Raw genomic sequence first — 15,867 nt, forward strand, 5'->3', positions numbered from 1 at the left:
TGGTGAAGGGCAAATTATAGCTATTCATTAAGTTAGTATAAGCCACTTTGTGAAGGCTCAGCTTCAGGGGAGAATCTACTATGATGCTTCAGGGCCCGTAATCCTGAAGGAACCCCAGAAGCACTGCTTTAAAATGTGGGGTGTAGTAGACCCAATTTGAGTCACACAACTCAAAACTAGTAGTAGTAGTAGTAGTAGTAGTAGTAGTAGTAAAGGGACCCCTGACCATTAGGTCCAGTCGTGGCCGACTCTGGGGTTGCGGCGCTCATCTCGCTTTATTGGCCGAGGGAGCCGGCGTACAGCTTCCAGGTCATGTGGCCAGCATGACTAAGCCGCTTCTGGCGAACCAGAGCAGTGCACAGAAATGCTGTTTGCCTTCCCACCGGAGCGGTACCTATTTATCGACTTGCACTTTGACGTGCTTTCAGACTGCTAGGTTGGCAGGAGCTGGGACTGAGCAAAGGGAGCTCACCCCATTGTGGAGATTCGAACCACTGACCTTCTGATCAGCAAGCCCTAGGCTCTGTGGTTTAACCCACAGTGCCACCCGCGTCCCTATTATTATTATTATTATTATTATTATATTTCAACAATCCCAAAGTTTCTGGGTCACTAGCACAGATGTTGTAAACGTATGGTGATCTGTTGTGGAACAACCCCATTGAAGAAGATAACAGTGGTTACATAGACCTAGTTTCTGTCTAGGAGCCCCCTTAACAGTTCAAGCTTCAGGGCCCCCAAAATGTGGGTCCACCACTGCCCAGCTTAACTATTGACTGAGGAAAATCTTCTGATTTGATATTGTTTATTTTCAGATATGCTCAGACCTGCTGAAACTAAGTAAGCCATGTTAGGCACCGTGCAGTTGCTAGTCCACAGAAAATTACACAAAGGAAGCCTAATACTGCTGCACAAAATGAGGACGATGAATAGCAAAACCAGAGCCACAGTTCTGCTCAAAAGTTGTTCATATAGATCAAGGATCTTTGAGGTGGTGGCAGCTGCTTGTAGCAAATGGCTGTGTCTTACAGCTTTGGTCTCACACTTCTGGGACAGAATTCACCGACCAATTCCGTACCTCGCTATTGTGCAAATGTTTTTCTTCTTCCCCAACTTTTGCATTTTTTTACCCATCGGTAGATTTTCAGCACCACCTAGTTGCCAGATGTTATATTTTGCTATTTTTCTGTGACTTTTCCGTATCCTCTCTGGATCTCCACAAGATGGGGAGTGTATTATGGCAGCTATCATTGCTAGGCAGTTTAGCCATGTGTCAAAAGCTGCTTTTCCCTTTCCAGTGGGCTGGTGGGGAAGACTGAGCCTGGAGGCCATTTCAGACAGTGCCTACATGGTGGTTATACCTGAGAAGGGAAAAACAGAAAACAGATCACCTGGATCGTATCTGGGAAAGAAATTGGAAGCATTGAGTACTCATGGAGAGGCATTTCCCAGCAGCATGGAACTGAGCTGGGCAAAAGACCATTGAGATTTGATCCAGGAAACAGATCCTAGGGCTGGTTTTGGCTGCACCTTTGATTATTCTGAAGCAGGTAAAATTCATTAGACAGATATTGATGTTAAAAGGTCCCTTCCGAGAGATACTTACAATCTAAATTTTGACAGAGCAGGAAACAAAGGAAGAAAGTGAGGGATGTAAATGGTATGTTAGCTACCAAACAATAGGAGCAAATGCAAATACCTGCACTTCAGTTTAATAATAATAATAATAATAATAATAATAATAATAATAATAATTGTACCCAGCCTATCTGTCTAGGCTGCCCCAGCCACTTTGGGGGGCTTCCAACAGATAATAAAAATAATAAAACACCAAACATTAAAAAATTTCCCTATACAGGTCTGCCTTCAGTTGTCTTCTAAAAGTTGTATAGTTATTTTTCTCCTTCACGTGTGATGGAAGAGCAGGTGCCACTACCGAGAAGGCCCTCTGCCTGGTTCCCTGTAACTTCACTTCTTGCAGTGAGGGAACCACCAGAAGGCCCTCGGAGGAGGACCTCAATGTCCAGGCTGAATGATGAGGGTGGAGACGCTCCTGAGAAGATAAGTCCACTTTACATAACCAAAGAGTCCTGGGCATACTAGTTTAAACGCCTGTCAACACATCTCCCATGATCACATTTATAACAGTCAGTTGTAAACCAGTTTGTGCTTGGATTGCTCCATCCACCACTGATAAGACCACTTCACTGGACAAAAACTGCTGGCATTAAGTCCTGTTCATAGCTCACTCTTCCCTAATAAAAACTATCTCACACTGTGGTGTGTAACATATTCAACCCCGTGATCTGAAGGTTCGCACTCTCAATGATGGCTCACAGAAGAGCTGACACATCCAATTAATGTAACGTCCTCTTTGAAGAACCATGTTTTTGGCATGAAAGATCCTCCAGCCGGACTATTTATACCTTAGAAGGCACACAAGCTGCACAACGTGTCTGCGGATTCGCTTTATTTATTTATTACCACCCCCCCACCCCCGTGATTCATATTGTCTTTTGTGTGATGGTGCTAATTATTTTGAAAGCATCCCAAGGACTGTCACTCCACTTTTGTTGACAGCAAATGTGGAAAATTAATTTGAACGGAGCAGCCGAAGATAACAACTTCATCTCCAAATTACTGCTGACTGATTCTGTATTGCCAGATCTAGCAAGTTCACTTCCTTGTCATGTTGCTGAAGAACGTAACACTTTATGGTGAGAGTCGGGTGCAAACCTCTTTCTGAGGACCGTTAGTTGAGCATTCTGAACACTTCTCTTGTAAGCCACTCACAGAAGTCCATGTTGGCAAGTCCACAGGCAGGAGCGGCCAATGGGGAGGAGCGATGCTGAGCACCTGGCCTCCCGACTTCAGTGCCACTGCAGTTTGGGGACAAGCAGGAATGGGGGCAAGGCAGCAGGGGGGTAGGCACTGTGCAGATCTCTGGCGGAGCAAATCCAGAACTCCTTTCATTCCTTTTGTTTTGTCCATTTTTTTATCCAACAAGAAACAAAAGGGGGGAGGGGAGACGAAATAAAAATCAAAGGAAAAAGAGAGGGAGAGAAGAGCAGGGGAGATGATACATTATATTATTGCTAATACTAATAAACCACAATCAGTTCATATTACAGATACAGTGGCTATCAGTACAAAAATCTCAAATTAAACATCAGTTAAGACCAGCCCTCCGGATATCCAAATAGGTATCTACACTAAATTGATGTGTATATGTAATATATTCAAACGTCGCTAGGACAGACCACTGTGGAACAGACATTGGGTATTTATTCTTCCAGGCTGAAAGTATAACTCTTTCAAGCTGCCTGTTCTCCTATGAGTTTTATTGATATCTAACTGCTACCAGAGTATTTATATCAATCACACTAAAGATACAATTTGTGTTCCATTATATTATGAACGGTGCCCATTTTTCTGCCATCAGGGCTGCTGGTGTAAATCTATGCCTGTAATGAATTTCGTTACATTCGGCCACATTCACAACACACATTTAAAGCACTATGGTACTACTTTAAACAGTCATGGCTCCCCTGAACCATTTTGGGAGTTGTAGTTTCTTAAGGGTGCTGAGAGTCATTAAGAGACCCCTGTTCCCCTTCCAGAGCTACAATTGCCAGAATTCCCTGTGAAGAGGGATTGTTAGAGCATTCGGGGAACTGGGAATATGATTCCCCTACCAACTCTCAGCACTCTTAAGAAACTACAGCTCCCAGGATTTGGGGAAAGCCATGACTGTTTAAAGTGGCATCATAGTGCTTTAAATGCATGATGTGAATGGGGCCTTATTCTTGTTGGCCCCATATAATACTTTAAATATAATACAGTGGTACCTCGGGTTACATATGCTTCAGGTTACATACGCTTCAGGTTACAGACTCCGCTAGCCCAGAAATAGTGCTTCAGGTTAAAAACTTTGCTTCAGGATGAGAACAGAAATCATGCTCCGGCGGCGCGGCAGCAGCAGGAGGCCCCATTAGCTAAAGTGGTGCTTCAGGTTAAGAACAGTTTCATGTTAAGTACTGACCTCCGGAACGAATTAAGTACTTAACCCGAGGTACCACTATACTTCAAAGAGCCTAAGAAAAGTTATGCTGGATGATACCAAAGACCTATCAAATCCAGCATCTGATTTCCCAACAGTTCCCTCTTCCCAGTGCTATTTTCCAGCAGGAGAATTTTTTGAATTGGTGTGTTTATTTCCTCCCTTCTTCATTTGTGAAGCTATTCTGAACAAGGTTGTTTTTAATAATAAATGTAATAATAATAATAATATCTGGATCCTTGACATTCACTCCTTCCATCCCATCTCTCCACTAGACCCTCTGCCAGCAGAAACTCTGCTTGATAAAAAAAATTACTTCTTAGGCCTCGACAACAGTCAGAACACATTATTGTTCCACATGAGGCAAAGCAGCGACGGCAAAGGCCCGCTTTATTCCCTACAGACTGGCCTGCTCCTGCCGCTGCCATCCGTCGCCATCAAGCCAGCAGTAACTCCAGCCGGCATTTTAAACACTGCCAGCGGGAGCGGATTTGTTCCCTCCGCCTCTTGTCTCCATGGGCAAGGACAACATGCTACCAGTACGGATGCTACTACTGCTGTCAATTCAGTTGATCAGAGTGTCAGACTAAACGCCCGTTTGCTGCCAGAGCTTGCCTGATTATAGAAATAAAGGATGATGCTGTGTCTCCTTTAAGGGGGAAGGAAAGTACATAGGAAGCTGCCCGAGTCAGACCGTTAGTCCATCAAGCTCTGCATTGTCCGCACTGACTGGCAGTGCTGCTCCCCCAATAAGAACATAAGAAGAGCCCTTTTCATAGTCTCATTGCTGAGCTGTAATGGGCAGAGCTCAGCAGAGTGGGAGGCCAGCCAACCAGAAGAGTCTCTGAGGTGTGCTTGCTTGAGGGAAAAGTCAGGATCTGAAGTCAGGTCCAGTCCTGGTGCTGGTTTTGACCTATAAAGCCTCAAATGGCTCAGGACCGCAATACCTCAAGGACCGCCTCTTTCCATATGAACCTACCCAGACCCTGAGGTCATCTTCTGAGGCCCTCCTCCTCCTCAAGAGGTCCGGAGGGTGGCAACACAAGAACGGGCCTTCTCTGCAGTAGAACGCTCTCCCCTGGCGCCTTCATGACACACCTTTAGGCGCCAAGCAAAAACGTTCCATTAACCAGGCCTTTGGTTCTTCTGATTGACATCCTATACCCTTTTAAAATGTGACTCTTTTCTGGGGAGTGTTATTGGGTTGTTGTTTTTCTTCTTATTATATATGTTGTGATCTTTTCTGTGAATCGCCCTGAGACCTCCGGGTATAGGGTGATATATAAACTCAATCAATCAATAATAATAATAGGGTCAGGCAAACAGTAGTCCATGTAGTCAGGCAATCCAGGGGTCAGGGAATCCGCTGATCATGGGGTCAGTGGTCAAGAGAAGCAGGAAGCAGCAAGGTAGGGCCAGGAACTACAAGCGTTTCCTACATCTGACTGCTGCTGGAAGCTCTGCTTAAGAAGGCTGAAGCTAGCTGGTTCTCATCAGTACCTTCTCCTTTGTGTCCTCAAAGGCTGGTCAGCTACGGCTGGAGTCATTCCACCTTCTCCCCCTTCAGGCTGCTGTTCAGCAGGCAAAGTTGACTCCTGGCCCATGACAGCCCTGCTGGATCAAGCCCCATCTAGCCCTGCATCCTGTTCTCACAGTGGCCAACCAGAAGCGTGTTGGAAACCCAAAAATACCCTCCCCTTCTGTGGTTTCTAGCAACTAGTATTTGCTACCTCCAACTCTGGTTTTCCTCCCTCGGGGTTTTAGGCAGGGCCATCCCCAGTCGTAATGGGATGCTAAGGATTGAACCTGAGCCTTCCTGTGGAGCAGATGTTTTACCACTCAGCCACAGCCCTCCCCCAGAAGTACCAGACGGGGCTGACTTAAAACTGTTTAGTGGGAGTTCAGCTAAGAGGAGGAGGGTCAGCACTTGCATGATAAGATGGTGGGTAGGGGCAGCTGCCCCTCCTCATCTTTTATAGTGACTCTTTTTAAAAGGTTACAGCTTGGGAGTATAATTTGGCTAAAATTGAGGGGAGTCGGAGTAGAGCTTATGGATTTCATTAATCACACACACCATTTCCCTCAGAATTTGAGCACTTGTCACATCCACAGAGCACTGTAATTTGGCAAATATCAAGGTGGAAGCTTCATTCCAGTTAAATATTTTGTATATGACAGGTCAAAACCTTTCATTCTTCATGCAGATAGGTTGTGAGGCTACACAGGTGGGACATACGTCCTTCATGCTGACAAAGTAGTGGGCGGGGCTTTTTAGTAAAGAGAACTACTGTCCTTAACAGGGCCGTCTTTAGCAGAGGCGACACCGGGGTGCAAATATGTGTCCAGTGCCCCCAGATTACCACGGATAGTGTTGGGGTGGCCATAGCTGTGCACTGCCAGCCATCTGGGGGGCTTGCAACTCTCCCCCATGCCGTTGCAGGAAAGCGATCCCTGCAGAGGCTTGGGAGGGAAGCTGCATGCCTGCCAGCCTTATGGTTGGCGGAGCGCAGCTGGCGGGCATGCAGGGAAAGGGGAGGCCGCCGGCAAAGCCGTGCAGTTCCCCTACTTGCTGGGGTGCCCCTGAGAGGCTGCCGCCCTGGCGCGATGCACCACTAAGCCCTATGGAAAAGACGGCTCTAGTCCTTAAGGACGCAGAGCCTTCGAGAAGGAATTGAAAGAAGCCTTTCACAAAATGGGAGAGAAAGGATGGGTTCGTAGCTCATAGTCAGCGAAAACACAGACAATGGTGGCTATGGCATTTGGTTGAGATAATGAACTGGAAATGACTACTGTCACAATTCATTTTCCAATAGCAACCTATGATACTTAGAAACAGATTTGTCCCCTTGCTTACAAAAGGGAAGGATCGAAGAATCCTGTTTTCCCAGTGGCACAAGATTGAGTTTGATTGTTAAAGGTGGGGGGAGCATTACCTCTACAACAGAAGTACTTTTTTGAGGGCAGGCATCATATAGGAACATACATAGGAAGCTGCCTTATGCTGAGTCAGACTGTTGAGACCAGCAGCAACTTTCTAAGGTTTCAAGCAGGTCTTTCTAAGATCTTTCCCTGCCCTGCCCTGGAGATTGCACCTGCAAGATTAGTACAACATATGTACTCTGAGTTATGTCCCTTCACTAGGACAACACTTGCCATTTTTATAGCTCTTTCTTTCTTTCTTTCTTTCTTTCTTTCTCTCTCTCTCTCTCTTTCTAAAACATTCATATTCATTTTTTTTAACAAACAATACAAGTAAAACCCAGAGGTTGATGTGCACAACAAACCACAGAGGAGAACAACGTGCAGATGCCAGAGAGAAAGATGGCGTCCATCATTATAGTTTAGTTCACATGTAGATAGCCCCTCCCTTTGATAGGTCTCTTGGAAAGACCTTTGGATGTATGTTATCTCAGTAATCCTAATAACCACCCTGTAAGGTAGACCAGTATCATCACAGCTTGTCTAGGGCCACAAGAAGTCCATGGTTAGGGTAAGATTTGAATTTGGGGCCTCACAACTCAAACAGGAATGTATCCCATAAGCAAATTTAACCAACTCTAAACTGAATCCTGGCATTTTGAATCTCGGGCATATATAAAAGAGAGTGGTGCCTGCAACACATTTATTGTGCGAAAGACAGAGAAGGAGGATGTGGAAGGACCCTTGAATTGGTAAAAAAGATGTACCAGTGGTGTGACTAAGGCGTATTCCTATGTAAAAGGTAAAGGGACCCCTGACCATTAGGTCCAGTCGTGACTGACTCTTGCAAGTAGACACTCATCTTGCTTTATTGGCTGAGGGAGCCGGCGTACAGCTTCCGGGTCACATGGCCAGCATGACTAAGCTGCTTCTGGCGAACCAGAGCAGCGCACGGAAACGCCGTTTACCTTCCCGCCAGAGCAGTACCTATTTATCTACTTGCACTCTGAAGTGCTTTCAAACTGCTAGGTTGGCAGGAACAGGGACCGAGCAACAGGAGCTCACCCTGTCGTGGGGATTCGAACCGCCAACCTTCTGATCGGCAAGCCCTAGGCTCTGTGGTTTAACCCACAGCGCCACCCCCGTCCCTATGTTCCTATGTAAGCAAGAGCAAAGAGTTGAAAATGACTGGTGATAAATGAGAACCTCCTTCTAATCTGAGGAGCTGGTATAGAGAAGAATTTAATGACATTACAACAACCTTCCTCGTGGGCTTATAAGGTTCCTTCCCTCCAACCCACTCCTTTAAGATCAGAAATGAGAAACGTCTCATCAGAACTTTCTCAAGTTGTTACTTTTCTCATCCCATCCAACGTCAGACTGTATCACGCCACATCCGAGCATGTCATGTCAGATTTTTAGCAGCCGCAGTATCCTGGATGCTTAGAATGTCAGTAGATGTGGCAGGCATCGTCAAAGAGCCAGCAGAAACAGAAAACAAAACTCAACCCCACAAGCAGGTATGAGGCATGTCTGTCCCTTCATCAGAATGCATGAAAGGCACTACAAAACTCTGCCTCAGTACTGAGCAGACCAGAAGCAGCAGCACAGGAGCAGAAGAGCTCTGATTAATATTTATAGGGAATGCATTCGACATGGATAAAGTGCAAATCAACATGACCCATGGGGAAGATGATTAGAAATAATTATTATGCCCAAGGTGGAGCATCCATTGTCTTGGGAATTCTGCCTCGTCAAAAGCCAAAATCTGCAAATAGAAATTTCAAATTCTCTGAACAGAACATTCCCCCCCCCCCCGGTGACTCTCATCCTAGAATGAAATGTGGCACTCCCCTCTGAGAGATCACTGGGATTCCTGTCATTTCCAGTTTTCATATTTAAAATGGTCAGGTTTCTAGACCTCATGGATGCAGAGAAAAATCCACACACACCCCAACACACCATTTCCCTGCTTTTGCTCCATTTGCTTTACTATGCAATTGAAACAGAATATCTATCACTACAATTCAAAGACTGAAGTTTGAACCTACCATTTATTTTAGCCTCCTAATAGATGGGATCGGTCATTTGATTTCATAAACTCCAGCTAACTTGTTTAATTTGCGTAGGGTAGTTCAGTGGTGGTTAACCTGTGGCCCCACTTCAGACCTTTATAGACTACAGCTCCCATTATCCCTGACCACTGCTTGAGCTTGTGCTGTTTGGAGTCCAACAATATCTAGAGAGTCACAGATTAGTCACCCCTGGTCTTTCTATTCTGTATAATTGTGTCCAACTCACGTTCACCTGAGGGAATTTTGCTTCCTTTTAGCCATCATCACAAGATTTGGGTGTTGGGTGTCCAATCTGGCATCCCCATCTATGCAGTCAGAGAATTAGCATGTTTATTTCACCCAGACTGTTGTGAGATTGACTTTAGAATGGGATTGGAATCTATAAATGTTAGTAAGGACCAAGATGCGTGGTGGAATCAGGAATCACAGCTGAAGAATCCCTGGAAGATGACTATCCAACCTCTGTCTAAAAACCTCCAATGAAGGAAAGTCCACAGCCTTCCAAGGGAGTCCATTCCACTGTTGAACAGCTCTTACTGTCAGATATTCTTCCTAACATTTAGTTGGAATCTCCTTCCTTATAATTTGAATCCAATTTTACTGTGCTAATCCCACCATGTTTGGTATTGTGGCTTTCACCAACAGTTACCCAAGGTTCACAAGAGGCAGAGTATTTTATTTGAGGGACAATGAAAACAAATTCATACAAAACTGAAGTCTGGGATGGATACAATTAGAATGAATAATCTCCTAAACCCACTCCCACCCAGCTAACCCTGTCTATCCTCTTCCCTCTCCCTCTCCCTCTCCCTCTCCCAGCCATGAACAGACTAAAATTCCCACCTATCACCCTGATAGTCATTCTGAGTTCTGTTCAACTCACTTCCACCCACTTAACATTCCGTGCACCAGAGAGCTGCCTCTCCTATCTCATCCTAGTACAAACCCTTCAACGTGGTTTATTCCAGCAGAAAGGATAGATAGGATGGGCCAGTGTTCTTCAGCCTTGGATCCCCAGATGTTGTTGGACTATGACTCTCATCATTCCCAGTTACTTTAGCCAATGCCCAGGAATAATGAGAGGTGTAATCTGGCAACATCTGAGTACCCAAGGTTGAGGAACACTGGGACAGAAGGTTCTGCCAGCTCTGTTATTATACCATTGCATGGTTTTGTGATTCAAAAGAGGCTATATCTCCATGGGGCTCTTATCTTGCTTAAACTCGTTGTTGGACCACAGCTCCCAGCTTACAGCAGCTGAACTCCAGAGCCAATGCTTTACCAATGCTCCCACAAGCAGCGTCAAGGGCGTTTTAGTAATTTAGGAGATGTGACATGCTTTTGGTCTCCTTTGCCCCCCTTTTTAGCTACCAGCGCATATGTTTGTTTGCTCTGCTAGTCAGGTTATCACACATACTATACTGATATATGCATCTCTGAATCAGTTCAAACTTCCTGATAAAATTTAATTGTGGTTCAGTTCCACAGCAGTCTGCCTCTACCACCACAAGGGTTTTTTTTAAAGAAGAAGAAATATCTCAAAATGTTACCACCATTTTACGAACATTTAATGAGATCTCAAAGTTCACTCACTGCCCTGTAGCAGAAAAGACTTAACAGAGCAACTCTCGAATTCTTGTGTCTTCTCCCCCACCCCCGCCTGCTCCTCTGGATCTGATGCTATTCAGTGAAACAAAAGTTGGCTTTATACCCAAGGAATGCATAGTGTAAAATAAAGGTAACTGAATGCATCAGTGAAACTCAGTGGTGGTTGAATGACATTATTTTGGGTCTTCAATGGCACAAAACCAAAGGTAGCCAATGTATTACAGATGTTTTTGAATTACAGCTCCTAGCATCTTCTGACCATTGGCTCTGCTGCTGGTGCTGATGGGTTTTGGAGTCCACACCATCTAGAGAGCGCCACTTTGTGTTAAACCAATTAGAAGAGCTAATGTATTCTGAAATCGTCCAGCATTGCAGGCATATCAAATCTGAAGGATCACACATAGGTAAAAGATTAAAAGATGCTACTGGGTGTTTGCCTTCAATAAACTGTTCAGTATTCTGGTGCATTGCTTAGAAGTCTGGATTTGAATCTGCATACTAGGGACACTGGTGGCACTGTGGTCTAAACCACAGAGCCTAGGGCTTGCCAATCGGAAGGTCAGCAGTTCGAATCCCCGCAACGGGGTGAGCTCCTGTTGCTCGGTCCTAGCTCCTGCCCACCTAGCAGTTCGAAAGCACGTCAAAGTACAAGTAGATAAATAGGTACCGCTCTAGCGGGAAGGTAAATGGCATTTCCATGTGCTGCTCTGGTTCGCCAAAAGCGGCTCAGTCATGCTGGCCACATGACCCGGAAGCTGTCTGCAGACAAATGCCGGTTCCCTCAGCCTATAGAGCAAGATGAACGCTGCAACCCCAGAGTCATCTATGACTGGACCTAATGGTCAGGGGTACCTTTACCATTACCTTTACTAGGGTTAAAATCACCAACTTGTTAGTTTCACCCAGGATTAACTTGGCAGGATATTGGAAGAAAATCATTTCCGGCCACCAGATCGCTCAGCTCCAAAGTGCCAACTCATTCAGCAGGGGACCATATTATACAATCAATATCTAACAGTGGCATTTAAGTTAGAGAATTAATGTTATAATAATGACGTATTGTTTGTTTTAGTCATAAAATGTTATCCTTTTGCAAAAACGACTGTGATAAATTAAACCATGAATTTCTGTACGTGGCAGCAGCATCCAGTGTAACCCAGTTTGGAATTATTTATCTTGTGTCTTCTTGGAGCAATGCATGGACCAGAATAATAATATTCAGGATTAAGGCTTCCTGCCAGAGTTACTTGGGGAATTTGTCCACCACTTTTCTGCACTATTTATCTAATGCTGTCTCTTGCTCACTATAATTCTGCAAGCAATGGATTCACAAATTGAATCAGAGGGAGAGAGACCCAAACATTTCAAAGAAAGGAATCTGGCTGGCAAGAGGAAGAAAACAATAGCTTCGTATTTAAATTAATGTGGATACACAATGAAGTTGTACAATGTTGCAAAAGAACTGTGGCTATTACTCCTGGAAAAACTTGAAAGGTTTTGCAAGGCATAAAAATTGCTAATGCAATTGAGTCTGATTTCACTTCCCAATGATCTCATTTCAGTCAGAGTCGTTCGACCCACTGCAGTTCTGCTCTGAAGAATTTCTGAGGAACATCAAGCTTGAGGGAACTAGTAATGGCAAAAGCCCCATTATCACATGGTGAGATGTCTCTTTTCAATATGGCTCTGCTAGGGACCTCTATTCCTGCCTATAAGACACCCACCAATCTAAGAACGGTTTGACTCACTGTTAGATACAACTGGTTCTCCACTTCTGGTCTATGACCTCTCCACCTACCGTATTGCTAATTCCTCGTAAGTGGACCAGGGGCAATGCCAGTGTCAGTACTCACCCATTTAAATAAGTCTATGCAGTGCACAGTCTCAGCCTTGTCATTCAGATGCCTTTTTAGCTCCAATCTATTTAGCTCCAATCTACACATTAACATAAAATCAGACAATCAATTAAAATACAGTGGTACCTCGCAAGACAAAAAACTCGCAAGATGAAAGAGTTTTTCGTTTTCTGAGTTGCTTCACAAGACGGATTTCCCTATGGGCTTGCTTCGCAAGACGAAACGTCTTGTGCCTTTTTTTTAAAACCGCCAATGTATTCCTACGGGAAACCATCAATACGCAGTGGTGCTTCGCAAGACGAAAAAACTCGTAGAACGAAAAAACTCGCAGAACGAATTAATTTCGTCTTGCGAGGCACCACTGTACATCCTAAAATCAGATCAGGATCAGAATAAAAGCCAATCAGATGGCAACCCACAGATTAGGGTTGGGGACCTTAGATGCTCACCAGGCCCACCTGTTTGTGCTGAACTTATATGGGCCTGTGAGAAAAATTGGGAGGCTACTTTCATGCAAGTTCTTATGAAAGGGGAGGGGACGTCAAACTGAACCCCAACCAAAGGCCTGGCAGAACAGCTCCATCTTGCAGGCCCTGCAGAAAGATGTCAAATCCCGCAGGGCCCTGGTCTCTTGTGACAGAGCATTCCACCAGGCCAGAGCCACGGCTGAAAAGGCTTTGGCCCTGGTCAAGGCCAGTCTAATCTCCTTGAGGCTTGGGACCTCCAAAATGTTATTATTTGCAGACTGTAAGGTCCTCCATGGGGCATACCAGGAGTGGCGGTCCCATAGGTACGAGGGTCCTATTGACTATTTACTTTGCTTCCAAATTACCATGGGCATTGATGCAAACTCTAATTTGCCAACTGGCTGAGCTCAGCCACCAACCTTACCATATGCTTTCCATGGCTAAGAGATCGCAACGTTGGCTAAAGAAATTACACTGAGTTCCGTCAGTCCTTTTGACATATTCTTGTGATTCCATCTGGCCAAACTTCATTCGCAGAAGACCTGGTCCTAAGACACATTGGCTCCCCCAGCTGTCAATGGTTCCCATTAGTCTGTCTACCATCTCAATATCTTTCATGGCAGTGGGGGGGGGGGGGAATGTATCACCTTGAACTTTGTGACAAACGAGTGAAGAAACTGCCAAGTCTCCCATGCTGTGTGAACTAAATCCAACTTTTCATAGGTAAAAACAAAGGCACCCCTGTGTACTGCAGCATTTCTACTCCTTTGCCAAGATTCAATGCCTGTCTCCGCTCCCCATCACACAATATGAGATGCTCTTCTCTATCTGCCGCATTCATTTATTTTGCAGTGGCCTGTCCTGCAGTGGCTTCTGAAGCAGGGTGTATTCGGGAGGCAGCTGTCTTATGCCAGGTCAGGCTATTTATCTATCTAATTCTAGCCATTTGTTGTGTATTCGGACTGGCAACAGCTCTCTGGTGACTCAGGCAGAGGTCTTACACATCGGCTGCAGATGCCTAGGAAGGAATCAGGGACATTCTGGAAGCAAAATGTCTCCTCTGCCACTGAGCTCTGGTCTCTCACACGCTAATAAGTAGCATTTATTATTACAACTACTATTGTTAAAAGCCTGAGAATGCTACACTGTTGAGTGGGTTTGGATAGTATTCATAAAGTAGTTGCAAGTCAAACACATTCAACGTCTGTTTTACAGATAGGCAGTTCTGTGGGGTATTTTGTGGGTGTTTATGTATAAATTTGCATGCCTACACAGACGATGCACCCAGCCCAAGATTTTACGTCTAGAGCTCAGCAGAATTGGCTGAAAACCTCGTTAGTGTTCTCCATGCGCAAAAATATCAGTTTTAAAAGGCATATTTAAGACTTCTCCACATAGAAAATGTGGGCAGATACCAAAAACTAGAGACAATCACTGCATATGCAACTAAATGGCAGGTTTCCATACCATTTCAAACAATCCTTTCTCCAGCCATGTTGTCGGCCAACACTTTCACGTTCCTTTTGCAGTTAAATAGACAGAACAGGGCACATGGCATCTGTTTGCAAAGCTAGAGATAACACAGGAAAAATGGGCCCATTTTTACCTGTAATGCACTGCCATTGTGAAAGACCATCAGGTCAAAATGCAGACAGCACATGTGTATTCGAGTATTTTTCCATAGGTCTTTCTGTGGCTCACAAACTCCATTGTGACCCAGCCAAAGTATTATGCCGGGGATTTCATCTGCATTAAATTGCAAGTGGCAAGTGTGCATTTTATTATTCTTTTGCAAGCCCATTTGTGATTTGTAAGTCTAAAAGCAACCTAGGGGAAGCTACAGGCAATAATTTTGCAACACTGGACCCGTTGCTTTTTTATTAATTAAATTTGTATACTGCCCTCCTTCATCTGTGGATCTCAGGAAGGTTCACAACAACATAAAATACAAGATAAAAAACACAAAATACATAATATAAACAAGAACAAGCACAAACCAATAACCCTTGAGGGAGGGGGGAGGCAGGGAGATTTATGGACATGGTCAAGCTAAGCCTTGGTACGCTGACCCTCTTAGGGCAGAACAGTGACTGGCACCCCACGTGGCACATTTTGAACATTTCTAAGTGGCAGCCACACACTTCACTGTATGCTCAGGGGTAGAGCATCTGATTTCTGCCCCTTTGCTCCCATTTCTTCCCCTCTTCCTCTTCAGGTGGTTGTGCAGCTGAGGGGTCAGCAGGCACAGCATGGCCTTGTAGAAAAGCCACACTCTCAACCACCTCAAGTGAGCCAGGCTGTTTTGAAAGGAGTGGGAGAGGACAGTGTAAGGGAATAAAGTGCCTAAGGTGAGCCAGTATGGTGTAGTGGTTCAGAGTGGTAGACTCGTAATCTGGTGAACCGGGTTCGCGTCTCCGCTCCTCCACATGCAGCTGCTGGGTGACCTTGGGCTAGTCACACTTCTCTGAAGTCTCTCAGCCCCACTCACCTCACAGAGTGTTTGTTGTGGGGGAAGAAGGGAAAGGAGAATGTTAGCCGCTTTGAGACTCCTCGGGTAGTGATAAAGCAGAATATCAAATCCAAACTCTTCTTTGGAGGCACGTTGGGCTCAGGTGGGTGCCACCCTTGGGGTTCCTGGTTTATTTGCTCATGCAGGACCCGCTATTCAAATGCTCATTACGTGAAAACCAAACATGAGGAACTAGTACCCAAACCTTGCTGTGTACATGACGCCAGACCTGTGTGTAGCACCGTAAACAAAGGAGATTCCTGCAAGGGCCCTTCCTGTGATTTACCACTCTGGTTCCACCCTGCTTGAGTAGGAAATGAGTGAATATGGTGGAAAGGCATTCTATTATCTGCTTGTCTGTTGGATAATACAT

At 45.0% G+C, this 15,867-nt stretch overlaps 1 long non-coding RNA gene across 1 annotated transcript; it reads right to left on the reverse strand.

Moving 5' to 3' along the window:
• Nucleotides 1-788: 788 nt before the first annotated feature.
• On the reverse strand, nucleotides 789-2,756 carry LOC310670960. The gene is made up of 2 exons (XR_014507657.1): nucleotides 2,642-2,756; nucleotides 789-1,361 (listed from the first exon to the last, which is right to left on the reverse strand). It is a non-coding gene; the product is annotated as an uncharacterized lncRNA (long non-coding RNA).
• Between the last annotated feature and the right edge of the window lie 13,111 nt (nucleotides 2,757-15,867).

This window comes from Podarcis tiliguerta (assembly GCF_965153285.1).
Source record: "Podarcis tiliguerta genome assembly, chromosome: 1".
NCBI lineage: Eukaryota > Metazoa > Chordata > Lepidosauria > Squamata > Lacertidae > Podarcis > Podarcis tiliguerta.